Below are 12109 nucleotides of genomic sequence, written 5' to 3'. Positions count from 1 at the left end.
GTCATACTTATGGAACATATCACTTATAAACTTATGATGAGGGGTATAAAGTAATTCTTTCAGTATAAAGTTTTACAGCCGTATCTGATTCTACGGAGCGATAAGGGCCCTGACTTCGGAGAAGATTATTATAGCTAAACTAGGGTGGGGTTAAGTTTTACACGCGTGTACTAAGGACCGTCCGTCCTACGTCACTGCGATCTTTCTCGATGTCCTGGACACTACTGAACCCGAGAATATCTCATACTCTCTAAAGGTGAACTGCTCACAAACATAAATAACCCTTTCTATAATTCATGGGAAAAATACCTTATTTGTTTCGAAGAGTCAATAGGAACATTATAAAAATTACAATTATATTTAAACTACTATGAATAAATACAATTGGAATGGTTTTTTTTAGAAAAACGAAACTTTACAGAAAAGCAATCATATAGGGGCAAAAGCTCCCAGCAAAATCCAATCGGCCCCTGTAGAAATGTTTCACCCTCAACACACCGGTGCTCAGGGCGAAGCTACCATATAGGGGTAAACCAATATAAAAATTATAAATTTCTATTTTCCCTACAAAAATGATTTAAATTCGTTAAGGTCTTCTTTTTGAAAGCGTTCTATATAATTTTCTGACTCAATTGACTGCATACGTCATAATCGGGTTAGGGGTCAGTTCAAACATAATTCTAAATAAGAGGGGACATTTTGTTAACGATTATTGCGGTTAATGGGGTGAAACGTTAGAGTTCCCCCCTCCCTCCCTTTTAAATGACCATTTGTAGAACTTAAGGGATAAAGGAAACGAATTTGGCGCCATTTTCCCTCACGAAACATATTGCTAGCGAGCGAAAAGGGACACCAACGCTTTAAAATAATGGTCAAGAAGACCAGTTCACATCACTGATAAATGAAATTTCACGCTATCATGGTATTTCAAAGGTACAGTCAGCTACAATGCGAATGGTTCACGAAATACTAAGGTGATTTACGTAACGAAATACAGCAAAAATAAAGGCGCACGATAATATAAAACAAGATGGCCCAAGGGCTGGGCCTTAATAGTAATTTTACACGGCTCACGTGACCCCCCGTATAGTTGACAACTAAAAACATTTCTGAAACACAATCGTGTATCCCTTTAATTTCTAATAACGTCACATTTCAAATAATATTAATGAAACTAAATTGTGCACCCCACTAAAGTATAATTTTTAAAAACCATACGAATCAAATAATGTATTTAAACAAAATCCTGGATCCCCTAAACCAGAAATCACTATGACCGTAAGGCGTCCCCTCTATTTTACGAAACCTAACCTAACCATCCAGCATAATCTCTGATGTATCACGCGCACAAAGTGCAGTAGTGCACGAAAATTATCATCTTGTTTCCCTTCACTCAAAAAAGCCCGCGAGATTTAAACTACCTTTCTTTCCTCTCTCTCCGAGCGGGATGCCCCCTCTCCCTCTTCCCCCTCTCACTAATACACGGCTCACGTGACCCCCCGTATAGTTGATTTCCAATAAATCGTACAACTAAAAACATTTCTGAAACACAATCGTGTATCCCTTTAATTTCTAATAACGTCACATTTCAAATAATATTAATGAAACTAAATTGTGCACCCCACTAAAGTATAATTTTTAAAAACCATACGAATCAAATAATGTATTTAAACAAAATCCTGCATCCCCTAAACCAGAAATCACTATGACCGTAAAGCGTCCCCTCTATTTTACGAAACCTAACCTAACCATCCAGCATAATCTCTGATGTATCACGCGCACAAAGTGCAGTAGTGCACGAAAATTATCATCTTGTTTCCCGCGAGATTTAAACTACCTTTCTTTCCTCTCTCTCCGAGCGGGATGCCCCCTCTCCCTCTTCCCCCTCTCACTAATATACCAGGCAGGCAGTTCTCTCTCTACGCGGAGCTTCGTATCGCCACCGCGTACGCTAGCGATCTCTCTCTCTCATCGTAAGCGTACGTTTCGCGGACGCGACCGGTTTCCCTCTCTCTCTCATCGTAAGCGTTCGTTTCGCGGACGCGTCCGGGACAGGGACAGGGACAGGGACAGGGGTTTTGGTGCCGTTTCTTAAATTTTACCGTAATTAAAATTACGTGTAAAATTAAAAAGGGCGCGCAAAATTTCGCGTGATCTCGCTCAGGGGGTCCCGTCGGCCGGATCGCGTTCTAAGGTATATATTCCGGAAGTCCCGGTCGGTTGCTTAAATTGGTCTCCCACTTCCGTCGTCGTACCTTTCCGTACTTTCCCGCCTAAAGGCTATTTCCGTACAGGTAAAGATCGCGCTAGAAAAATAGGCTTAGCTCCAGCATAATCCAGCAGGGGACTAAGAGGTCAGGTAAAACAAAAATGACCATTGAGTGACAACGTCATCCCCCCCCCTTCAATCGTGTTCCCACCACCGCAATCTCAATAATTCCGCGAAAAACACCTCAAAGGTTAAGCCCAAGAGTTAGACAAATAACACATCACAGGTAACTTTTAAAAGACCTTATATATCGAAAAAGTATTTGAAACAACGCTTCAAATGTCCCAATGAAACATTTTGTCTCTAAGGTATAATTCGTTCACGTGACCAGACATAAAAACGCGCGCTAGAAAAGACAGCTCCCATCATCCCAAAAGTCGTATCAGAAAAGCAAAGACTAAGCTTTCATCCTTTCCTAATATCCTGCCGTTCTCATCCCTCAGTTATTGAATGAGGCAGGTGAAACGCGTTTGCTCAATTATACCACCAAAGATTCAAAGAACTAAGCCTAATATTTTTTTGGCGCGAGCTCTAGCCTCTACAATACCTTTTTTCGCGCGCGAAATCTTGCTTAGTTGGCGCGCGTGCTCTAATCTCTACAATAGGATAGGGAATCACGTGACGATTATGGCGGGAAAAAATTACAAGCATGCACGTGTATAAATAATACACAACAGGGGAGGGAATAAGGGGAGGAAATCCAAAAATATGACATAGAAAAAAAAGTCCACCACATTCTTCTAATTAAAATACCCGTGACTCTTATTAAATTTTTAAAAATCTCCTGAGAGGTATAATGTATAGGAGCCTTACTTTGGGTTATTAAAACGAAAAGCAGCATCGTCGCGCTCATTTGAGCTTCATGGGGTAGAGGATTTTTGTAAAAAAGCAAAGGAATTGAATGACAGAGCCTCGTCAAATAGTGTAGACATTTTTTGGCCTGGCTCCATTTTTATAGACATTATTTATGAAGCGTTCGATCGTTAATAATATAATAATAAAAAAAAAAGAAAATGAGTGTGAGAGAGGTGAACTTTACCATCCAACATGGCGGCAATTTTATGGGTGTGGTTACATGTTGGGGGTCGCGTGCGGGACCTAAGGTAAAGAGGCGCTGAAACTAACTAGAATCTTCAAAGAAGATACGAGAAAATAAGTTAATCTACATTGTCAAGCAGACGATGTTAGGGTAGTACCACGTGAGGGACTTTCTCCTATCCTATCTGCTTAACAGATAGGTCTGACCTTGAAGGAGGAAAGCTTGATGGTGCTTAAGATTTTACAATAGAGAGCTTTCAGATGGGATAGTAGTACGTCACACCCTTTCCCAAGTCTTACTGGTAGCCATATTGGGTGGTCTCCTGCTTTAAACCCACCAATATGGCAGCGTAAATTATGTCACAAGACACCAACTGAAAGCTCTCTATTTTCCAGTTACTAGAAAAGAAACGGTTCAAAATATTGCAAAACAAAACACAACAGATAAATTCGAAGTGTCACTCTCCCTTTAAAGGTGTAATATAGGCTTAGAAAGTTTCGAAGGCAAGGTAGTAGTGGTGGGGGGGGGGTAGAGATATAAGGGTGGGAAGGTTTAGGGGACTTTTCGAGTCACTGACGCCCTTCCTCCATAGCTGCTATAATAGCATAGCACAGCACACAGTTAGAGATAGACCGCGGTGGTGGTGTATAAGGGTGAAGCTTGGCCCACCCCGCAGTTTTTGACACCAAGAAAACAGGGTAACCGCTCCTCTATACTATACCAAAACCACATATGCTACAACCATACCACCGTAACTACGTCACGAATTTCTCCTACCCTTAGGATCGTAGTAGTCCGGCCCGGCCGGTCGGTCGGAACCCAAAAGTTCTTCTCTACATTAGCTAGTTCTCTTTACTAGGTACGTTCGGATCACACCGAGACACCCGATTTTTATTGCGTTGAACAGAATACGGGCGAAGAGTTCGAACAAAAGAGGAGAGTGAGATTTTTCTTTCGCCTCAGAACTGAAGGGAAAGAGAGATGATTTCCCGGCGCAAACATTTTATCAATTTTTTCCCAGTTCAACCTGGAGCAGTTATATCTTTATCCGGGACGATTTCAATATTTGGAAAAGAAGAAAATTTCGCTCCTTTTTCTAAATAAGATAAGTTGATTTTCATTTATGTACTTTTTTTATTTTTGGTTCGGTGTTTTGTGGATGGATTTAATTTCACTACTTGAACAGTAAATTATACACTCTATTGCCAGAATAATGGTGGTAATTATCGCAGTAATTAATAATTAACTTCGGTTTAAACCAAAATTATTTAAAATTGTTTTATACCAAAGATTTACAGCGCCTTTATAGGACATTTGTAGAATTTTTTGAATGGAAAATATTTTTAGGACTCATAACTAAAAATTTAAAGTAATTGTTCAAACTGTTAAATATCGCGACTAAATTAATTTAAAACTAGATTAAATTTGGGGAAAACATTTCACGCTACTTAATGAAAAATTTAAAGTTACTTTTAAGAGTTAAATCGGTTAAATATGGCGATTAAATTTGAAACTAGATTAAATTTGGGAAAACATTTTTCGCTACTTCTTAATTTATTAGAGGGGTTAGTTTTTACTTCATTCAGCCTTAGAATTGGTGTAAAAAACCATAAAAAAAACCCGATTTTTCTAATGTTAAAAAGGGTCCCTTCCATGACTGTTACATTCTATATAAACTTATTAGTTTTTCCCAAGCTTATAAGATACTTAATTATTAGTTTAAATAGTTTTCCGGAATATTGCATAAAAGTAGTCAAGTAGTAGTTTTTCGCCCCTATACATTTTAACCTGATCTACACATTTAATAATAAAAAATGTAAATCAAAGTCAATGACGTAGGCTCCCATTTAGCCTTCGAAAATAATTAAAAATGAAAAGCTAAGCAGCAAGGGCCTTTGGCTTGATTTTACAAATAAAATAAGTACAGGGTTTTTCAAGGGAAGCCGCGAACACTTTCCTGCTACAATTCTTGTATCAAAACCATTTTTAACCGCACTACGAAGTACGAACAATTCATTTACTCGCCCTTTATGTTTGTAGACAAGATTACGAGGTCTGCGGCAAAAACACAATTTTGCAACGTCATATATTGTAGCTATAGGTGTAGAAGAGAGACCTTAACAATAAACTACTACACCTTAACAACAATGGCAAATAAATGTAAAAGGTACATATCTACATTTTTTTTATGCCAAGGAATTAATTTCATTTTACCACAAATATCGTTTCGAAATCGATAAATTTCTATGCTGATTCAATACGGAATTTAGGCCTAAGGGGTTATTTTAAACAGTGTGTTTCTGATAAGTCTGCAGCCATAAGTTAAGGGGGATGTTCTTTGGAAAACCAATTTTGAGTCGAAAAATGGTAATAACTTCTGTCTATCTCCATTTTGTTTAACACAAGGGACACTGTTTCAAATCGAGTTAAGATTGGTCAAAGTATTTTACGGATGACCCCTTAAATTCAATTAAGAAACTGATTGATATAATAATTTCTAATTTAATTAATTAAGGGGTCATCCCTAAAACACTCAAATCAAATCATAACTCGATTTGAAACAGTGTCCCTTGTGGCCAACAAAATGGAGATAGAAGTTACATAATTTTCGACTCAAAATCGATTTCCAAAAGAACATCCCCAGACTTAATTTACGACAGAGATAGATCATTATTCGCGATGTAAAATTCGTCATACATAATGATCAGTCCATAGCTAGCTCTTCCCACAAAATCCGCCTAGATACGTAATTAACGTTCATAAAAATGTCTGCCTTACACACGATGATTCCCAGTAGCTGTATACATTCCTGTGAATATAATACAATTTAGATAATTATCTAACAAAGCCAAGAATTTGTCCCTTCCTTTGGATGTTGTTAGTGTATACGTGTTGTTTCCCAGCAGCCAGCGAGTGACTTGTCGTCATAACTCCAAACGAGGGCGACTTACACCTCCCAGGAGATAATACCAGTCTCAATAATAATTTTTTATCTCAAAAGTGCTCAGCAGCGTTTGTTTAAACTCGAATTAATTCCCATAGAGGGTGTTTTAGATAATGGAGGATAGGTGCATGCTCTTTTATTATAGTCCGTATTTATCTATACTGAGTCGTTAAGTGCCCGAATTTAGCCTCACAACACCTTACAAAAATGTATCCGCGTCATTGGTGGGAGGAACCGCAGATGTCCGTGGAATTTAAAACACGTGTTAAATTAAATTCAATATAATGTAGTCGAGAATTTCGGTTTTTCTAATTTGATTGTGGATTAAGTTATTAAGCGGATATAGAAGTTATTTCTTATTGAGAGCTAAGAAGAATGAGACGCAAAATTGGGAAGCGTTGTCTGCAGGTAGGTTTCAAGTTTAATGTTGTCTATAGCAGTACGGTTTGAACTTAGGTTTAAGTTAATTGGGATTTATTGTATAGCAATTAATTATATTTAAATAAATCTAATTAATTAAAGTGTCAGTAGACGTGTGAAAATTTATAGGAATTTAAATTAAATATTTGTAATTAATTTCATCATTGAAGTAAAATAATTTAGAGTTATACCGATGCGGGAAAATTAATACAATATTAGCAATATTTTAATTGAAAGTCTCAAATCATTTAAATTTTAAAACTTCAACACTGCCTTTGGAAAAAAATTATTTATTTTTAACGTATCGTCTCCTTTTGATAGAGAAAATTTAATTTGAGTTTTAAACCAAATTTTAAATTAAATAACCACATTAACTCGAGATCACGCGCTCTGATTTAGGATCTAATTCATATTAGATTTCTTCATCAAAACAGATATAGGAAATATGTCTAAATTAAATAGGAAATTTAGTTTTAGATATTTCACATTTTTTACCAGCATGCGATTCACGTTTATCAATTTCCGAATTCAGCACGTAAACCACTTATTCGAGACACCTCGGTTAGTCCCCAAAAGTAGACAATTAGCCTTATTCCTGATCAGCGCCACCTACCCATAGCGGCGACTTTGAGAACTACTGTAAGCGGCAAGCCAATCAGATGTCGCTAAAATCTGGTGACGTCACTGACTGGCACTCTCGGGTCTTACCAAAAATGACGTCACCAGATTTTAGCGATATCTGATTGGCTTGCCGCTTACAGTAGTTCTCAAAGTCACCGCTATGGGTAGATGGCGCTGATCAGGAATAAGGCTAATTGAATGAAAAAAAGCCAATTATATTTGGGACAACATATGGTTTGCAAATTAGAAGGAAAAACACAATCTAATTTCTATTATCCTAAAACAAAAGCCACGTATATAGAATAAAAAAAACCGTTTTCAAAGTAATCATTAATCACGAATTTAACTCTGGCAACAAAATTTCATAAATGCATTATAACTAAGACTAGATAGATGCACACATACATACACGGTTGGTATTGTATAACCATACTAATTTTTAATCATTTTAAAGACTACCCCCAAAAGTTTTTCGGTATAAGTGAAGCGTGTGTTGGGGTAATATGTGCCCCTATAAGCTGGACGAGCTCTTTGTTTTTTGAAGTACATATGCTACCATATTCATTAATAAAACAGCTCTTCTTTACATAACGGTACCATAACCCGAAGTTATCAAAATATTAAATTACATAATTTGAACTAGCAAATTCAAACTTGAACCCAAGCAAATTATTTAGACAAAAATCTCCAATTATATTACAAAAAGGCCCTGCATTTTTCAAGTAAAACTTAGGACGGTTTTGAGTCAGTAGTTTTCCCTATACATAGTATGATTAATACAACTTACACCAGGAAGTCAGGCTACTCGGCGGACAAAGTACAGTACACCAAGTAGCTTCGCCTCCTAGTGTAAAAGGTATCAATACTCCTAGTCTGAAAACTATGTATAAATAATTTATTAGATATTTTCATAATTTCTGATTAAACTACTTCTGGTAAAATACCACACCACACCACAGTACAGCAGATGCGCTGTTTTAGGCATGGCCACCAGAATGGAGCCCGGACATAAACCTAATCAAAAGACAAAAAAAAAATTGAGGAAGATTCATTCCCCCCCCCCTAAATATTTGCCGCCCCCATTTTGTTATACTATTATCGTCATATTCAAGCCAACGGGCTCGTTGCCACGAGGCAGGTGTCATGTTGATTTTTACACCTGCGCACTCCCCCTCCCCTAACACCCTCTCACTCCTTCACGAGTTTCATCTAGTTAATATTGGCTTCGATAGAAGTTAATTTACGTAAAGTAAATTAAATTAATCTTCCAGTTTAATAGTTTCAAGCACTTTATCCAATAATCTTATTAAAACTTTTGTTCAAGAGTTTTTGCTGTAACTTGCACTGCTGTTGTAGATAGAGGTTGAATTGCACTCGTCACAAATGAATGGCAACACTTGTATTGCATGCACACTATCTTTATGACCCGGCAGTGAGTGTAGACGTCACCCTCTATCTAATAAAGCCCGCCCCCACCCTGGAATAAAACCAACAACAACAGCAGAAGAATTAAATTTATCATTTAGTCTACAGAATATATTTTGATTTACGCTAGAGTTGGTTGGAGGAATGGGAGGACAGTTTTGAGTTGATGACAAATGGACACATAAAAAATACACTGAGTTCCCCTCATTTTGACAAGCGCGTCTATACTCCTCAAAGATAAATCTTTACAATGTCGAAAAATGAAAAATAAACCCATTGTTTTTCATATTAGATTTTAGACTAAAATTGTTGGTGGGGTATGGGAGATTGGGTTCCTTGTTATTTTAGGGTCAACAACGCCCTTTGTGATATAAACGTTTCAGTTTCAGTCTATTTATAGCGACATAAGGCAAATTTTATATTCTTTATTTATTACACTATCCCTTTAAGCAACCAATAAGGTCCCGCGTTATTACTAACAACAGAAGTAACCCTCAATTAAAAGTATGACACACTCATGAAACAAAAAAAGCTTCAACGGTTCACGAAGACAGCTTGGAGAATTTCTACAATAAATATCTAGGCTATTGGCACAATTTCAAATTAAAAACTGGTCAATGTTTCTATACCAATTTCGCTCAATAGACCATTTCGATGTAACTAAGAGGGAAAGACAGGGGATAAAACTCCGCCTTCCATCTCGCTTTGTGGCGCCTGCGCTGTACTCCATTTTGTATCATGAAAGTGCGCAAAGAGACGGATAGCAAATGTACAAACCAACCCCCTTGTATGTCCTGATTCTGAGGGTTGCCTACCCCTTTTTGCATAGAAAAGGTCTATCCAAAACACATTTAACTGCAGATTAAACCTAAGTTCCTTATCCGAGACGCGATCATAAAAGGAAGAAGCTATTTCCGTCTCACTTATCTCTAGAATACCACCCATCATATAGTAGTAAATACACAAACTTGAAAAAGAGACCACCTAAGGACTGATAAAAAGGTAAGAGAGAGGGGATAGATACAGCGTCAATTTTCACACTCAACGACAGTGGGTGTCGGCGTTCACCTTCTTTGCGCACCTGTCCTACAGACGATATATTTCAAAGGGATGTGTTTTTTTTCCTAGATCGGTTAGAGATGGGGCAAAAAAATACACCGAAGACTTGGATGGATTATCCATTGGTATGTCAATCAAATTTTAAGGGGGAAATAAAGTAGAAAAACTGGGCTCTTTAGTGAATAAACAAATTACCCCGTCGTGTAAACCCCTTAACTCAAAGGACGTGCCAAGAGAGAAAGAGAGAGAGCCACCACCAATGGGAAAACAATATTAAACAGACTACGCGGGTACGGTTGTGGGTGATTCATCCTTTCGATGGCACTCGACCGTCGAACACATGGACGACCAAGTGATGCTCTCTCGCTCTAAAACGATTTTTTCCTAGGGTGTCGCTCTGCTACAAGAGGCGACTAAAGTTGCCTTATCGGTAAGGATTAAAACAACCATCCGCGATATAATCTTTTAATCCGGGTGTTATACAGAGATATTTAAAGGTTGTAAAAAAATTATATGAAGTTGCATAATGAGGAAAAACTGTACATTCTAGCGATAAATGCATGCATGCCTTCACTTCGATTCGATTCATTTTTCAAAGTAAAATTCTTAAACAGTTCGTGGTAATTTACGTTGAATATATGGAATTTAACTTTAATTAACATCTTTAATATAAAATTCCACTGCGGTAATTTTCGAATTAATTGGAAAATGAAATTTCCAGGGATTTTCCCGTACTTTCTTATCTCATTTTCAACTGTCGATATACTTCTTTGAAAAATAACTTATTACTTTCGCTCCATTTTTTAATTTTTCAGGTAATCTATGGACCCTATCTCGATTAACATCGTTTCTGTATTCAATTTGAAGCAAGATTTCGATCGAACCAACCAGCATGGCAACCAAGAGGATTAAACTATCACCGTCCACGTCTTAACATCGATTTTGAATTCGTTTATTACGCGTGATGTATGCAAGTAATAACGGATAACTAGCCACAAGCTCACTCGTGCAGTATGGACAAAGCCTAAAATAAATTTGTTTTGTTCGTTCGGCTCGAGTAAGGCGGTGGACTTTAAAAATCATCAAAAATTACGTAAAATTGCACTATACTCTGCAAACAACAAACTACAAAACGTGCACATATCGCCTCTTTACAAGACCTAACCAACTGTATACAGTTTCCTCGTAAGTGTGACAAAGACTTCTTCAAACTGGTAACGAATATTGCTTAAATTTCTTGTGTGTCCAAACAAAATGGAGATATATAGAAGTTAAATTTTCTATAGTCAAAATCAATTTCCCAAAGAACATACATCCCCCTTAAATTCAGAAACACCCTGTATAAAAAACCCCCAGAACGTAATAGGCGTTAACTACTAAAACAAAGTATAACAAACCCCAAGAGAATTCTGTATAAAAAGGGGTGTTGGGGTTTGGTAAAGCCATGCCCTCCAAGCGGCGTGTTAACGTAACTAATCTAATTGAAAGGCAAATCTCGTCAAGATTTATATCTGGATAATTATTCACCGGCGGTTACTAATAATCTTTCACCATCATCGTGGCCGGCCGGCAGCGGTCATTATAAATAGCGTCACGACCTCCAGGCCCAAAAACCTTTCCTCCCCAGCCAAATAATTGTTTTTACCTTTAACAACTACACTAAAGATTTAACTAGAGAAGGTAGAGTTCGCATTAGTATGAAATATGATTTTCGGTCCCGTAAAGGGAAGGTGAACTTAAATTGCGTGGATAAAAATGCCAGGCCGCCGAAGATGTTCATAACTAAAAGGTCCGATATTGAATAGAGCCTTTTTCCATGGGGATTTTGGTAATACCTTCGAAGATTGGTATAGAAAAGTCAATCTACTTGAAGAAACTTAATTAACAAACCTTCTTCCGCTGACCCCTTAGAACTATGATTTTTCTTGACCACATCATGACCTAGCTCCATCCCTTGTCATTTAAAATTATGGACCATTTCGATGTAACTAAGCGGGGTAAAACTTTGCCTTCCACCTCGCTTTTGGCGCCTGCGCCGTAGTACTTTTGTATCATGAGTGTGCATGCGCAGAGACGTCATTGTACTATCCCCCTTGTATGTCCCGATACTGAGGGTTGCCTATCCCCGGTTTTACGTCGAAAAGGTCTATTCTTTCAAAATAATCCCCTTATAAAATAACAAATAACGCTTTGAAATAATTTCAGGCTAATATTGTGCAGTTCCAACGTCAGCATAGTATTTCATTAGGAAACCTTATCATATCCAACCTCCCTTTTTAAGCTTATAATAACAAAACGGTTCAATTTTGGAATTATAGAATAGGCGGCGTAG

This window comes from Phalangium opilio, unplaced genomic scaffold (assembly GCF_054372755.1).
Source record: "Phalangium opilio isolate 3A_F unplaced genomic scaffold, DU_Popi_V2 ptg000017l_1, whole genome shotgun sequence".
Lineage (NCBI taxonomy): Eukaryota > Metazoa > Arthropoda > Arachnida > Opiliones > Phalangiidae > Phalangium > Phalangium opilio.
This window is presented reverse-complemented; position numbering follows the sequence as displayed.